The 14,966-nt window shown below is 50.3% G+C and overlaps 1 protein-coding gene across 2 annotated transcripts in view; it reads left to right on the plus strand.

The window, feature by feature from the left end:
• LOC102558012 (ankyrin repeat and fibronectin type-III domain-containing protein 1) overlaps positions 1-14,966 on the plus strand; it is a 607,309-nt gene that overhangs the window by 23,127 nt on the left and 569,216 nt on the right. The window contains exon 1 of one of the 2 annotated variants that reach the window (XM_019493065.2): positions 5,155-5,572. The exons of the other annotated variant lie outside the window; for it this stretch is intronic. The gene's annotated coding sequence lies outside the window, so the exon portion shown is untranslated. Of the gene's footprint in view, positions 1-5,154; positions 5,573-14,966 lie in introns of those variants that run through there. 2 annotated transcript variants of the gene reach the window in all.

Below are 14,966 nucleotides of genomic sequence, written 5' to 3' on the forward strand. Positions count from 1 at the left end.
AGACTGTCACTATTCTAGTCCTGTTTATCCCCTTACAGTTCTGCAGATACACCTCAGTCCTGATGTACAGAATTCTAGATAAATCAGCCCTGTGCCATGTAGACTAATAGCTACACTGACTTTTGTTATGGTGTGGAGGAATATGTATAGGAGACAAGCTTGAGATCACTCAGTTTGTTGAAGGTGACGTTGGAGTTATTGGATAACAGAAAGGTCAACCAGAGGAAATGTATGTATAGGAACTTGAAGCTATTGGGATGTCTGCTGTCATTCCCTGGTGACAGTTGTGTTTTTGGCAAAGATGACTTTACAACATCAGACAGTCAGCACCTTCAGATCCACTCTTGTCATTTCCAACTGTGATGAGAAAAAAAAATATCTTGTTGTTTCTGCTAAGTTAAGAATTGTAGCAGGAATCACAGCTTCCCATGAACCTGTTTTAAGACGTATCTGACCTTGTTTGATGTGGCTGTGGTTGAGGGGGAAGGAAAAGGAGGAGTATGACTTAGTGGACAGGACTTGAGACTAAGAGCAAGGACAGCTAGGTTCTATTCCTGGGTCTGGCACTGAATCCTGTGACCATGAGCAAACCACATTAATTACTACATGCCTCAGGTTGCCCATTTGTAAAATGGGCAGCTGAATTCTAGAAAGAAGTGTTGTGAAATGTAACCAGTCGAAGCTTGCAAAGTGCTTTGGATCCTAGGAAGCATCCCTATTCAGGAAGCATCCTTATTCAGGAAAGTTCTGAAGCATGTATTAACTTTAAATTACATGGAAATTAAGCACCTTCTTAAAGTTAAGTTCATGTTAATGCTTTCCTGACTTAGGGGCTAAGTACAGTAATATGTATTTAGCATCAGGTCTGAAATCTAACAGCACTGTAAGTCCACTCACCCTTTATGGGTGAGGGATTTCTGCCCAATCATTGAATCAGAGAAAATTAGGGTTGGAAGGGACCACAGGAGGTCATCTAGTCCAACCCCTGGCTCAAAGCAGCACCATCCCCAACTAGATCATCCCAGCCAAGGCTTTGTCTAGCTGGGTCTTAAAAACCTCCAAGGATGGACATTCCACCACCTTTCTGGAGGTAACCTGTTCCAGTGTTTTACTACCCTTCTAGTGAGAAAGTTCTTCTTAATAGCTAACCTAAACTTCCTGTGCTACAACTTGAGCCCTTGTTCTGTCATTTGCCACCACTGAGAATAGTCTAGCTCCCATGGGTGACTGGTGCCTTCTGATCCTAGGAGGGTAGATCGCCGACCAGGGTGGGGCAGGTCCCCTAGTGGCTAATCACCACCTCCAGTGGAAGTGCCAGCAGCAAACTGGAAGTGCCAGCGGCAAACCAGGAAGTGCTACCGACTCTTTCCTCGGCGGCCCCACATTCTCAGGGGGGACATCAGCCGCCGCCCCCCATTCCCTGGCCAGCAAGGGCCAATCTCAAGGGGGGGCATGTGCCCCACTGTATCTTCCCTACATGTCACCTATGCTAGCACCATCCTCTTTGGAACCCCCCTTCAGGTAGTTGAGGGCTGCTATCAAATCCCCTCTCAGTCCTCTTCGGCAGACTAAATAAGACCAGTTCCCTCAGCCTCTGCTCATATGTCATGTGCCCCAGCCCCCAAACCATTTTTGTTGTCCTTTGCTGGACTCTCTTCAATTTGTCCACATCTTTTCTGTAGCGGGGGGCCCAAAACTGAACACAGTACACCAGATGTGGCCAGTACTCCAGATGTGAATAGAAGGGAATAATCATGTCCTTTGATCTACTGGCAGCACTCCTCCTAATACAGCCCAGTATACCGTTAGTCTTCTTGGCAACAGGGGCACACTGACTCATATTCAACTTATTGTCCACTGTAACCCCAGCATGAATGACACGTGCCCCCAGAGGCTGGGGGGACACGGTGATCATAGGGGTGGTGGCAGTGGTGGGTAGCATGGCAGTGGCAAGCGGGGAGCTTCTGCAGGCAGCTGTGGTGCTATCAGGGGGTGGGATTGGTGACCACCCGCAGACACTGCCAGTAGTGTCAGCAGCGAGGGCGGGGGGGATGGCAAGTGGCAACCACCTGTAGGCATCACTGGCAGCAGCCAGTCACAGGGGGTAAACTGCCAATATCGGGGTGCACGTGCACCCGCATGCACCCCCTACATATTGCCAATGACCCCCAGGTACTTTTCTGCAGAGTTGCTGCTTAGCCAGTCAGCCTCCAGCCTGTACCAATGCATGGGATTGTTCTGTCCTAAGTGCTGGACTTTCAGATATGTCCCTTTTTGTATCTGATGCTTTCGATCAAGGGTGGTCTTGGTCAGGAGAAAGAAAGAGAGAGGTTTTTGTGGTGTATTCCGAGCATGCCTCATGCATTTTGGCTGTGAAGCTCAATGCACACTATCACTCCCCTGCCAGATATGGTTCTGTCCTGGATTTTTTTTTAAATGTATATTTCTCAGAAGCAACTTTCTCTGCCATATCTTTATACAGACATCCCTGTATAATCCTGGTGTAATATTTTCCTTTGGTGGATCATACACTCTTCTCTGCACGTATATTTGTGCATTTGCATTTTACAAAGTGGGAAGGGGCTGGTGGACTGTGCCCCCCACCCACTGAGTCCTAAAAATGTCCTCTCAGCCCTGCAGTATCCTGCTCCATGGGGTGCTATTGTAGGATTTAGCAGGATACCCTGATTTATGCTGTACATTTTTTTATCTTGAATTGTTTCTGAGTATCTGGGTAGATCATGAAAATCCTAATCATGGGTTTAAATTGGATGTTAGGCATATTACTTGTTAAACTACTAGCAAAGGGAAGTAATATAAAAAGCCCTCAGATTGGAAGTAAAACAGATTTATTAGCAGATTGTCAGTGTTTGAGCTTTATTACAATTTTGGATTTTGAGCTGAGTGCGTTCTGACTCTGCAGGTGAGGGTGAATGAAGTGGGATTCTCAGTGGTCTTACTTCCCCAGTATCCTTCTGAATGTTAGAAGCCTCAGACCCTAAGTAATCTTCTTAGAGCTTCCAGAATGATATCCATCATCAGTTCCCAACCCAAAATCACTTCCTGGGACTTCTCTTCAGATATATTATATACACACAAGGGGAACAGAGTTGGCTAAATGGGAACTCCTTTGAGATAGCCTGCAGGAGGAGCAGGGGATCCTTTGAAGCAGGCTGAAGCACAACAGATGTCAGGAATAGTCCTCTGCATTCCAGGAAGAAGCTGTATACAACAGTCCAGATTCTGGTTTAATTTTATGCCAGCATAAGCACAAAGTAAGTTTGTGGATTTACACCAGGAAAACCAAGAACAAATATTAGCTTCTATCTTTTGTCAATGGGGCAGAGATTAGCACATTATTTCATTTCACTGATGAGAAGGGGGTGGATACAGCATCTTATATAATATTATGACTGAGGAAGAAGAAATAGTCATGGTATCTTATTAAAGTGGCACTCAGGGGAAAGGGTACAGCAACATTTCAGTAGTGCTGCAGAGCATTAATCATGTTGGAGCTATGTGTGCCTCCTCAGCCTTTCATTGTTTCTCAGACTATTTTGTATGTGTAGAGGGGAATTCGTGGAAGTTGGGTAGAAATTCTTGGGGGAAATCCAGCGTTGGGAGAAATGGAAACATATGTGTGTTACCTAGGAGTGTTGTAGAGGACTGGTGTGGTTTGGGGTACAGCAGGACTTGGGGAAGCAGGAGGTACAGTTAGATGGCATGTGGTTAGCAGCTACAGCTGGCCAGGGAGAACTGAAGCTGCTTGCCAGGCAGCAAATACAAATGGTTCAGTGCTGTCTGGTAGGGCCTGGGCTGGGCTGGGGTGGGTTGAAAGATAAATGGAGAACAGAGGGGAAGGGCCACCTCTGTCCTGAGAAGAGTTTATAGCAGAATGGAAAAACTGTAGCCCTTTGATCTCTCAGCCGGTTAGTGGGGTGTTAGGATTCTGAGATCTATCAAAACCGCAGGGCTGTGTAGTGACGTACTTCCTTATTACACACATGCAAGACCTCAAATTTACATTCACAATACTGCGTGGGTTGGGTGTATGCATTTTTTGTCTATAGACGTATGGAACAGAAAATCAACCCTTGTATTTTTCTTAGCATAATATTTTTGCATTATTTCAAAGGGACATTTAACTTTGGGCTTCTGTTGTTTTGCTTCTTTCACAAAAGCTGACGTGGAGGTTACAACTGTAAACACTCAAGTCAGGAAATGCAAAAAGGAAGGTTCTTGCTCCGCAGCCTACACTGCATACGGCAGATGTTCCGGATTGCTAGTTACGCTGCTTAATATACTGCGGGTCCTATTTTGCTTGTAAATATATCTGATTTTGTGCATAGTATGGTAACATTTACTGGTGTAACTAAGGTTACTCCCTTTTGTGCAATGTGGGCAAGCTGTTAGTTTAACAGTGCTGTTTCTTCAGTCTATTCCCAACCAGGGGGCTGTGGCACCCTGGGGTGCCTTGAGATCCTTTCAAGGGGGATGGAGGGAGGGGTGCTGCAAAATATTAGCACTAAGTGTGCCAACATGATTGACCAGATAAATCCAGGGTTCCCACATAGGAATTCACAGTGCTAAAAACATCCTGCCCTGCCCTGCCGGGAGGAGTTCTCTGCATGGGAAGAACTGCGCTTGTGTTTCTGGAGTCCAACAACAATGAAAACGAAGAGCTGGCATTTTCCTAGAGGCGCCTCCGGTCTTATCCTCTGGTGCCTTGAGTCCAAACAGGTTGAACAGCTGGTCTAAATGCTCTGCCATGTGCCCGCTGAACTTAAACCGCTGGAACACTGGTGATGGGAGAAGCCGCCTTACAGGGTTCCCTTCATGGGAGGCAGGCGGCCGGGCAGCTGCTCTTCTCCCCGGCTGGCTTGAGTCCCCTCAGGCCGAGGCCTGCTCGCATGCCCTTCTCTGACCTGCCGACTCTGCCTTTGCCCTGGCTGGGGGCAACATGGGCCCTGGATCCCCCTCCTGTGCGGCCCCCGCCCTTCCCTGCCAGGGCCGGGGCCGGGGCCGGGGCCGGCGGGAGAGCCGCGAGCCGAGGGATGGAGCCCGCGCCCCCCCCGCGCCGGCCGGGCAGCGCCTAGCGCCTGCCCCCTGATGCGGGCGAGCCCCGCGCCGGCACCTCCTCCCGCCCGCCCGCCCGCCCGGGGAAGCGGCGTGTGGAGCCACCGGCCCGGCCCGGCCCGGCCCGGCCCTGCCCTGCCGCTGCCGCGCTCCGGGGTCGGGGCCAGTTTCCTGCCTTCCCGCCCAGCTCGGCGGCGCGAACATCCCGGGCGGGAGGCGGCGGAGCAAGTGAGCCAGGCGCTGGAGCAGGCAGGCAGGGAGGGAGGGAAGGAGACGTGGGCAGTGCTTTAAAGCGCTCCGTTATTTATTTATTTTGTTAGTTTTAACTGTCGCTGCCTCTTCTCCCTCCCCCCCAAAGAGGAGGGAGGATCGCACACGCCTGCCACAGCAGAGCTGGAAAGGAAGATCAGGGCTGGCATTTCCCAGCGGTTCTGCACCTGAAGTGCTCATGTGGCTGCCCAGCTGCTCCAGCCAAAGGCAGATTCCTCTGGTCATGGTACGGTAACTCCCTGTTTCCTCTCGCTGCCATTTAGTTTTTTCTTTGAGTTCTGCCCCCTGCTCCATCCCAGTGCACTCCTTGCAATAGTCCGTGCCTTGCAAAATAGCTGCTGGCTTCAGCACTGTCTTTTTTTTCCTCTTCCACTTGGAGTAAGTAGCTAATTGGATAGCAAAACATTAACTGCAGGGGTGGGATTACTTAATGCTCTTGTAATGCTGTTTTGCTGGTGAATTTCAGCGTTTTTGCATGAAATGAATCTGCCTTAAGAGTTTTTCCTCTAGTTGTCCGAGCCGGGTAAGAAAGGAAGCGAGCTTAGTGGAGCCGTGACTGCAGAGCTCACGGGGCACGCTGTGCTCTAACAGCTTTCTTCTTCTGAGGTCTTTAGTTTTAAGAAAGGTTTCATTGTCCATATAGCTAAATTAGTTTGGTGGCAATTTTCTCCTTTGAATGATGTATTCAACAGGTCTGTTAATAACTGCAAGGCATTGGTTAGCACGCTGCGGGGTTTTAATTCATCTGACAGGTTAATTCCATCATTGGGATTTAATTTTTTTTAAGGGATTTTCCTAGAGAATGCAAAGTCTGCTGAGGAAGCATCTCTGGAGTAAGTGTTTGCTTTCTCTGGGCAGGCTTTCATTCCTGTGGTTGCCTGTGACATTGCTTTTTATTCAGGGTGCTTTTGAGGAGAGAATTGTGGATTCCAAAGTGGTAAAGAGTCAGTGCACCTTGTATCTAGGGCATTATAGCCTTCAGTTTTATCTGGTTCCTTAAAGGCTTAAAAAAATCAGATGGATTGTTTTTTGCATCTATCTGAGAGAGGATCAGTGTAAGTTCTTAAGTGGCATTGAAACAGTGAAGATACCTTCCCACTGTTTGAAAGAGGTCTTGCCTTGATTTAAGCAAGAGCATCTTTATACTTCCTTTTAAAGCGGGCAGAGGGAGGGGCAGGGTCTCAGCAAGGCACAAGACATACCAGAGGGAGTCTCTTTGGAGTCGGTACTAGAAGCTAGGTATATGCTTAAAATACCTTGTTGAATAGAGGTCCAAAGCAACAGTCAATCAGTTTGCACCCCATGCTTCAGGTCATAGGGGTGGCTTGTATTTTTGTTCTCTTCTGCAGTATCTGGCATGAAACAAGTTCTAGAGAGATTGTATCATAGGAGCAAGAAATTTTCTTATCCTTTTCTCTCCCCTTCCTAGACTTCTCTTTAAACCAGGGGTGGGCAATTATTTTGGGTGGAGGGCCACTTACCAAGTTCTGGCAAGCTGTTGAGGGCCACATAAGTTGCCCTGCCCCTTGGCAGATGCCCTACCCCTGGTTGCCATCTTGGGACCAGAAGTCCCACCCCTTTAACCTCTGACCTTTGCCACCAGAAATCCCTCCCCTTGCCTCTGGAAGTACTCCTTTGGGGAAGAGGGTTTGCTACCTTAGGGGGAAAAAAAATTATATACTAAAAATCAAATACCCATAATGATATATTTTAATTTAATTTAAAAATATAGTTTTGATCTGATTTGTGTGCGTTTATGCTGTATATGTAGAAGTGATTGCATAAAAGCTCAAAATGTAGTCTTACTTGTATATTGTGTGGGGTGTGCATGGGTGTCAGGGGGTATGGGGTGGGTGTGGGGTTTGTGGGGAGTTGTGGGTGGGTATAGGGGTTTGTGTGGATGTGTGTGTATGTATGGTAATGTGGGTATGGGAGCCACGGGGTGCAGAGCAGCCGGCGGGTGGGCAGGAAAGTGGGGAAAGTGGCAGTGGGGGTGGGGAGTGGAAGTGGAAGTGAGCAGGCATGCAGGACCGCGGGGCCTGTGGGGCCCAGAGTGGGGTGGTAGGAGCATAGGATGTGGATTGGCAAGGGTCTATGGCAGAAGTTCCCAACCTTTTTATACTGTGGACCTACAAACTGTAAAATTTACAGATTTAAATTTAATTTACATGTTTACATTTAATTGGGGGGGGGGGGTTGCAAGGATTGGATGGGGTTGGGACACTGGGGACCCTGCAGGGGAGGGTGCTGTGCAGGCAGTGGTCCAGGGGGACCCAGTTGGGGCTGCCCAGAAAGAAGGGGCTCTGCTGTCTTTTCTAGGAGTAAGCAGCATTTCCCGGCCCACATCCCCCTGCTCCCGGCTGCAGGCAGGGTGGAGAGTCCTGCCCGGCCTGGTGCGGGCACCGGTGCACAGGCAGCACCTTACCAGGCTTAGCCACGACAGCGGGCACGGGACGGGGCACATAGATCCAGCTGCCTCCCTCTCGAGGCTGCCCTGCTGCCTGCACATAACTGCCGGCAGCAGAAGCCATGGCTCCCGTCCGGTTGCTGTGCGCCCACTCACTCCCAGCCCCGCCTGCCCAGACTTGCGTTTCCTAGACCACGAGGAGGGATGACTGCGAGCAGCCCTGACCCCACATGCCCATCTGGGCTGAGCAGCAGTGGCGGTGGGGAACAAGCTGCTGCTCAGTGTGGCGGGGGGAGGGGAAGCAGCCACTCCCCCTCCTGCTGCTGGTACTCCCTGTGGCAGCCACCCAGAGCCCACACAGGGCTGTCCTGCCTCTCTGTATCCCCGCTGCCCATGGGGCAGTGGTGGCAATGGAGAGCAGGCACAGGCAGCCCCACGTGGGCTTCAAGCAGATGCCCCAGGGAGCCCTGGCACCAGGAGGGGGAGGGGCCGCTTTTCCCCCACGTTCAGCTGCAGTTTTTTCCTTGCTACTGCTGCCAGCCTGGGCCCTACACCGGCTCCCGGCTTCCCCATTGGACTGAGCAGGAGCAGGGCACGAACTGCTGCTGGGCTGGATGAAAGCGACCCCCACCTACCTGCCACCACTGGGCAGTGTTTGCTGGGGGAGCCCATACTACACTAGACTCCACTGCGGCTCCTTCGCTGCTGGCTCTGTGCTGCCCAGCGTGGCTGCTCCACACGGCCACTGCTGCCACGTTGGACAGCACAGAGTCAGCGGCAAAGAAGCTGCAGCGGAGCCTAGCGCAGAGCAGGCTCTGGCAGACTGCCCAGCGATGGCGGAAGGGGAGGCACTTTTCTCCTGTACTCAGCTGCAGTTTGATCGTCACCACCACTGCCATCCTGAGCCCCGTGGCAGCTCCGGGCTCTCCCAACGGGCCTAGTGGCAGCGGGACACAAAGTGCTGCTGTGGTGGGGGAAAAGCGGCTGCTTTCCCTCCTGCCACTGGTGCTCCCTGTGGCAGTCAGTTGGAGCCCATGCGAGGCTGCCTGTGCCCACTCTCCATTGCCGCCACTGCCCCACGGGCAGCAGGGACATGGCATAGAGGCAGGACAGCCCTGTGTGGGCTCTGGGTGACTGCCGCAGAGAGCGCCAGCGGTGGGAGGGGGAGGGGCTGCTTTTTCCCTGCGCTGAGTAGCAGCTTGCTCGCTGCCATGACCACTGCTCAGCCTGGACAGGTGAGTGTGAGGCAAACAGGGTTGGGGCTGCTCATAGTTGTCCCCACCTGTGCTGCAGGGTTGGGACAGGTGGGGCTGGGAGCGAGCAGGCGCGCGGCAACCAGGTGGGAGCACGGGACCTGTGTCGGTGTTCCGGGGCCAGTGCCAGCAGGGCCCAGAGCGGGTGGCATGAGCGCAGGGTCCCAACTGGCTGGGGTGCTACAGAGCCAGGCCAGCTCCCCTCTTTTCCTGCTGGCGCAGTGCAGCCTGGCTCCACAGACCCCTGCCAGCCCGTGCCCCATGCTCCTGCCAGCGTTGGCCCTGGGACACTGGCCCTGCACTCCTGCACACCCACCCACTTCCACTCCCCCTGCTGTCACTTTCCCCACCTTCCTGCTCACCCCCTTCTTACCTGTATTTCCCGCTTGGGGCAGGGAGGCACGAACAGCCTCATGGTCCCCGGCCAGAAGCCCCTGCTAGCCAGGGGTTTCTGGCTGGGGGGTGGGGCCAGCAGGCGGGGCTATGGCAGGAGCCTGCTGGGACTTCATAGTTTCATAGTTGGTAGGGTTCATAGATTCATAGATGTTAGGGTCAGAAGGGACCTCAATAGATCATCGATGCACAGGCAGGAAAGAGTGCTGGGTTCAGATGACCCCAGCCAGATGCCCATCTAACCTCCTTTTGAAGACCCCCAGGGTAGGGGAGAGCACCACCTCCCTTGGGAGCCCATTCCAGATTTTGGCCACTCTAACTGTAAAGAAGTTCCTCCTAATGTCCAGTCTAAATCTGCTCTCTGCTAGCTTATGGCCATTATTTCTTGTGACCCCCCAGGGGTGTCTTGGTGAGCAGAGCCTCACCAATTCCCTTCTGTGCCCCCATGATGAACTTATAGGCAGCCACAAGGTCGCCTCTCAACCTTCTCTTTCAGAGGCTGAAGAGGTCCAGGTGCCCCAGTCTCTCCTCACAGGGCTTGGCCTGCAAGCCCTTAACCATACGAGCAGCCCTTCTCTGGACCCTGTCCAGGTTATCCACATCCCTCTTGAAGTGTGGCACCCAAAACTGCATGCAGTATTCCAACTGCGGTCTGACCAGCGCCCGATAGAGGGGAAGTATCACCTCCTTGGCTCTGTTTGTCATGCATCTGCTGATGCATGATAACGTGCAGTTAGCTTTTCTGATGACTTCATCACACTGACGACTCATGTTCATCTTGGAGTCCACTAGGACCCATCCACCACCACTCTCTGGGTACCCCCCTCTAGCCAATTTGCCACCCACTGGACTGTGTAATCATCCAAGTCACAGCCTCTTAACATGTTCACCACTATGGGATGGGATACCGTATTGAAGGCCTTCCTGAAGTCTAAGTAGACGATGTCAACCCGTACTCCTGCATCCAGGTGTTTTGTAACCTGGTCGTAAAAAGAGACTATATTAATCAGGCATGAGCTACCTGCTATGAACCCATGCTGGTTTCCCCTCAGCATAATTTTTCCTGCTGGGCTCTTGCATATATGAGCCTTAATAATCTTTTCAAAGACTTTGCCAAGGATGGAGGTGAGATTGACTGGCCTATAGTTGCCTGGATCCTTCTTCCTCCCCTTCTTGAAAATAGGGACCACATTGGCCCTTTTCCAGTCCTCTGGGACCTGGCCCGTATGCCACAAGTGTTCAAATATTCTTGCCAGTGGCTGTGCAATGACATCAGCCAGTGCCTTCAGTACCCTCGGATGGAGCTCATCCAGGCCTGCCGACTTAAATGCTTCCAGTTCTTCCAAGTGACTCTGCAACATCTCAGGGTCAACGCTTGGTAATCTGGTGCCCTACTGTTGTCTCTCTACAATCCCATTGTGAGACTTGTCTTGCCCCTCGTTTAGGAACGCTGAGGCAAAGAACTCATTGAGGAGTTCAGCCTTGTCCCCCTTGTCTGTCACCAATTGCTTTTGCCCATTCAGTAGCGGTCCTATTCTGCCCTGGGCCTTTCTTTTACTCCCTATATATCTGAAAAACAATTTTTTGTTATCCTTTACTAGGGATGCCATCCTCAGCTCCATGGTAGCTTTGGCCTTTCTAACTGCCTCCCTACAACTGCAAGCTGAGGAGGTATACTCCTCTTTAGTAATCTCTCCCTGCTTCCACTGCTTATATGCCCCCCTTTTTGCTCTTAGGCTGCTCTGGATTTCTCTGCTCAGCCAGGGAAGCCTCTTGGCCCCTTTCTCCCGCATCGGGATCGTCTCCCTCTGTGCCCGAAGGATCACTTTCTTAAGGCACAGCCACCCTTCCTGGGCTCCCATCTCGCTAAATCTCATACTCTGCAGTGCATCATAGACTAAATGCCTAAGTTTGCTGAAGTCAGCCTTCTTAAAGTCTAGCACTTCCACCCTACTAGTTACCTTACCCACTGTATGCCTTATGATGAATTCTAGTATTTGGTGGTCACTGTCCCCCAGGTGACCACTGATCTGTAGGTCCCCTACCACGTCATCCCCTGTTGCCAATACCAGGTCCAGTAAGGCATTCCCCCTAGTGGGACCATGTACCTCTTGCGTCAGGTGGAGGTCCTCTACACAGGATAGGAACCTGCATGAACGGTGGGAATTTGCTGTCTGCGTCTCCCAGCAGACGTCAGGATAGTTTAGGTCCCCCATGACTACTGCCTCCCTGGCCTTTATGGTCTCCGAGAGCTGCCTCAGGGGTTCCAAATCTAGTTCTTCCCCTTGGTATGGGGGTCTATAGCAGACCCCTGCCACCAAATCTCTTTCCCCTTGACCTCCATGTATCCTAACCCACAATCCTTGTACTTTCTCCTCCTCTGATTCCATTTTGATAAGGGTCGATGTATAACGCTCCTTGACATAGCGCGCAACCCCTCCCCTTCTCCTCCCCACTCTATCCTTTATGTACAGCTTGTAGCCCTCAATGTGTACTGCCTAGTCGTGGGTAGAGTCCCATCAGGTTTCTGTTAATCCCACTAAGTTGTAAGTGTTTTCTGCAAGCAGGAGTGCTAGTTCATCCTGCTTGTTCCCCATGCTCCTAGCATTGGTGTATAGGCACTTGAGCCCTGTGACTGGTGCCTTTGTTGCCCCCCAGCTCTGATGCCCAATGGGCCCCTTATTGCTTACCTGCTTATGGCTTACCTGTGCTGTACTGCTGGCCGTCCCATGAATTGCAGGTTCCTGATGCTCTACTTATTCTGCCTCCATGTCCCCTGTCTGAGCTAGTTTAAAGCCTGACATAGGAGATCAGCCAACCTGTTGGAGAAAAGACTTTTACCTTTCACTGAGAGGTGAAGTCCATCGCGCTCCAGGAAGTCCCTTGCCAGGAAGTGTGGGTCGTGGTCTAGGAAACCAAATCCTGCACTGTGGCACCAACTCCTGAGCCGCAGGTTGACCTCTCTGTTGCAGGTTGGAAGGGACCTGAGCAGATCATCAAGTCCAGCCCCCTGCCATGGCCAGGAAAGAATACTGGGGTCAAACGACCCAGGCAAGGTGTCTATCCAGCCTCCTTTTGAAGACCTCCAGGGTAGGAGCGAGCACCACTTCCCTTGGAAGTTGGTTCCAGATCCCAGCTGCCCTGACTGTGAAGTAGTGCCTCCTGATATCTAGCCTGAATCTACTCTCAGTCAACTTATGGCTGTTATTCCTATTTACTCCTGGTAGTGCTCGGAGGAATAGGGTTTTTCCCGTTCCCCGCTGGTTCCCCTTGGTAAGTTTATAGATGGCCACCAGATCCCCTCTCAGCCTTCTCTTGTGAAGGCTGAACAGCTTCCCCTGGGTCCTACTGCCCCTTTCTGCTGTCATCTTTGACAGACAGCTGGGGCAGATAAATATTAATTTTCTAAATTTTTTAGGGGCCCCGTGGACTGGATCCAGCTCATGGGCTGTATTTTCCCCACCCCTGCTTTGAACTTTCTCCTGCTCTTGAGTTAGTGCATTTAAGTAAGGAAAGAATTATTTCTCTCTTGATCGCAGTCAGTATTGTAAATGTTTTTACTTCCTTAGAACTAGTAACCCTAGAAATGATCAGTGAAGGATAGGAATGCTGCCTTGTGCATTTAAGCCTGGATGTTCCTTAGTTATATCGCCCTCTGTTTCTCTGCCTAAAGATTATTGTTACTGTATTCAATGCTACTAGAAAATCTTCAATGTTTTAATGATGGTGTTTGAGAAATGTAGAACTTCCTCAGCAGCCTTCCTGCCTTCCCCCAATGGTAGTGTTGTCATTAGGTCAGAACTCTCTCTTTAGCCTCCCCTCATGGAGCTCAAGTTGATTTTTAGCAATGGCTTTTGCCCAACTTGCGTGCATAACAGCAAAGAGGCTTGTGCCAAGAACATTCTTGGGTAATGTATTTTAAAAGCTTGTGTGCAGGTGTCTGTGTCTAGTTGGAGTTATGAGAAACTGACATTTTCCATCATCTCCATATAGAAGGAAAGAAAGAAAACATGATCTTTCTCATACAGCCAGCAGGGATCAGCCACATGTTTCCTAGAAGCAGGAAACCTTCTGTGTTGTATGTGCCTGTGCACTTCTCTAGTGTCTGTGCAATGGAGAACATATCACTTGCCTGTCGGCATCAAGCTGCTATGGTAAAATGGGATTTAGGGAGAAGGGCCAAAGGGCTTAAACAAGGTTAACAAATTTTGAGGGGAAACTGTAGCTTTGAGAAGAAAGTGATGTGACTGTCTGTGTATTTTCCCTGGAGAGAACAGTTCCCTCAGGCATGAAGCCCTAGCATCCTGGTACTGGGCAAGAAAAATGGCTGCTGGCTTTTGTGTTAGTGAGGAGTATGTTGCATTTTCAGTATTCATTTGGGTGAAGAATCTTGTAACTGTTAATGTTGTGAATGTTCCTATAGGATAATTAAACCAATAGCTAGAAAACAGTACTGCTGTCCTTATAGCAGAAGAGCGGAGGCAATCAGGATTTAAATTATTCACTCTATACTTTCAGTAAAATATAACTTGAGAATAAAATTCTTCTTGGCTTTAACTGCTTAATTTTGAGGAAGCCCACTGCTGACATCTGTGTAAGTGCTGTTGCTCTTTTCTAAGTTGTCTATGTTGCCACATCACTGAGGTTATAGATTTGCTATACAATAGTTGAGGGTATTGAATGGACATTAGTGCAGTTGGTCTGCAGTAGTCTGCACTTTTAAGTGGTGCAAGAGAATGTTCATCCAATAGACCGAGGTAGTTTGCTGTGTTATTTTGAAGTTAGGCAGCAATCGAGGCAAGGTGATACTTCAGAGAATAACTGGTTTAGAGAGGCATATGTAGGCAACGTTCCGCTTTGTCAGGTACCAGGATTAGACTATAATGGTTCAGAAAGATTCATAATGGGTTTATAGCCATGAACATGGAATTTTTGTGGGGGAGGGGATGAGAGGGAGAGCATCGCTCTTGCTGGAAAACCAAGCCAAAATGAAGTGGAGAAGCCTATTACTATCTTGTAAGCCAAGGGGCATTAATTAATTGAGCTGGTCAAGAGAGTTGGGATGTGATGTAATGTAAAATTGTTGGCACTGGGTTGCCCAGCTAATAGTCTACAGTCCTCTAATATGTTTAATTTAAGATACTGTTTTTAGGGTGTGTGTAACCCTTTCAGGTACATTATCCTGTCCATTGTCTCTTTAAAAAAATGAAAGACAGTGGTAAATCTTTATAGCAGGGGCCATTTAACCAGTATAGAAGTGAATTCACTGTGCCCTACTGGGATTCACAGCTTGTGGACATTGTTTCTCTTGTGTCATTTCTGCTTCATTCTTTTTTACTAGCTAATTGCCCATCAAGAATGGCAGGGGGCAGGGGTGAGGGAGGGGGCTGGGATGGAGTGCTGCCACCTAATGCCCCAAGCTGCCGCTGTTCTGTCGCTTGCAGGGAGCGGGGTGGGGGAGCCGAGGCCAGCAGCTCTCCCACCCTCTGCCCGGTCCTCAGCGCGGCTTTGGAATCATGGCAGTGCTTACCCATGCTTGGAGGACTCTGGCTGTTTTCGTCAGCCAA

Source organism: Alligator mississippiensis, chromosome 13 (genome assembly GCF_030867095.1).
Source record: "Alligator mississippiensis isolate rAllMis1 chromosome 13, rAllMis1, whole genome shotgun sequence".
NCBI classification, from domain to species: Eukaryota; Metazoa; Chordata; order Crocodylia; family Alligatoridae; genus Alligator; species Alligator mississippiensis.